The sequence below is a fragment of the Orycteropus afer genome, unplaced genomic scaffold (genome assembly GCF_000298275.1).
Source record: "Orycteropus afer afer isolate SDZICR_OR568_19922 unplaced genomic scaffold, OryAfe1.0 scaffold00837, whole genome shotgun sequence".
In the NCBI taxonomy this organism is placed as follows: Eukaryota; Metazoa; Chordata; class Mammalia; order Tubulidentata; family Orycteropodidae; genus Orycteropus; species Orycteropus afer.
Window position 1 is genome coordinate 396,363 of NW_006922424.1, and position 1,466 is coordinate 397,828.

The window sequence follows — 1,466 nt, forward strand, 5'->3', positions numbered from 1 at the left end:
TGAGCTAAAATGTACTTGTTTTGGCCATTTTGAATCAGATAAACATATGCTCTACCATGCCAGGAATGACAATGTGAAGAGGAATGGTGTGGCATTCATCATCACAAAGGATGTTTCAAGATCTATCCTGAAGTACAATGCTGTTAGTGATAAGATAATATCCATACACCTACAAGGAAGATGAGTTAATAAAACTAGTATTCAAATTTGTGCACCAACCACCAAAGCCAAAGATGAGGAAATTGAAGATTTGTTATCAACTTCTACAGTCTGAAATTGACCAAATGTGCAATGAAGATGTATTAATTATCACTTGTGACTGGAATACAAAAGTTGGAACCAAAGATGAATCACTGGTAGTTGGAAAATTCGGGCTTGGTGACAAAATAATGCCAGCGATCACATGATAGAATTTTGTAAGACCAACAACTTATTAATTGCAAATATTTTTTTTCAACAACACAAACGGTGGCTATGCATGTGGAGTACAGGAGGAATCAGATTGACTACATCTGTGGCAAGAGGTGATGAAAAAACTCAGTATCTTCAGCCAAAACAAGGCCAGGAGCTGATTATGGAACACACCATCAATTAGTCATATGCAAGTTCAACTTGCAGTTGAAGATAATTAAAACAAGTCCAGAAGAGCCAGGATATGACTTGAAATATATCCCTCCTGAATTTAGAGACCATCTGAAGAATAGATTTGAGGCACTGAACACCAATGACTGAAAACCAGAGGAATTGTGGAATGACATCAAAAACAACATCAATGAAGAAAGCAAGAGATAATTAAAAAGATGAGAAAAGAAGAAAACACCAAAATGGATCTCAGAAGAGACTCTGAAACTTGCCCTTGAACGTAGGGTAGCTGAAGCAAATGGAAGAAATGACAAAATAGAAGAGCTGAACAGAAGATTTCAAAGAACAGCCAAAGCAGGCAAACTGAATTATGATAATGAAATGTGAAAAGACCTGGAGCTAGAAAACCAAAAAGGAAGAACAAGTCAGCATTTCTCAAGCTGAAAGAACTGAGGAAAAAAAAATTAAGCCTGGAGTTGCAATATTGAAAGATTCTATGGGAAAAATATTGAATGATGCAAGAACCATCAAAAGAAGATGGCAGGAATACACAGAGTGACTGTACCAAAAAGAACTGGCCAGTCTGCATCCATGTCAAGAAGTGGCATATGTTCAAGAACCATTGGTATTGAAGGAAGAAGTCAAATCTTCACTGCAGGAATTGGTGAAGAATAAGGGTTGAGGAATTTATGGAATACCCATTGGATGTTTCAGCAAAAGGATGCCCTACTGGCAGCACTCACTCAGTTGTGTCAAGACATTTGGAAGACAGCTACCTGGCCAACTGGCTGGAAGAAATTAATATTTGTGCACATTCCCAAGAGAGATAATCCCACAGAATGTGGAAATTATATATATATATATATATATATATATATATATAT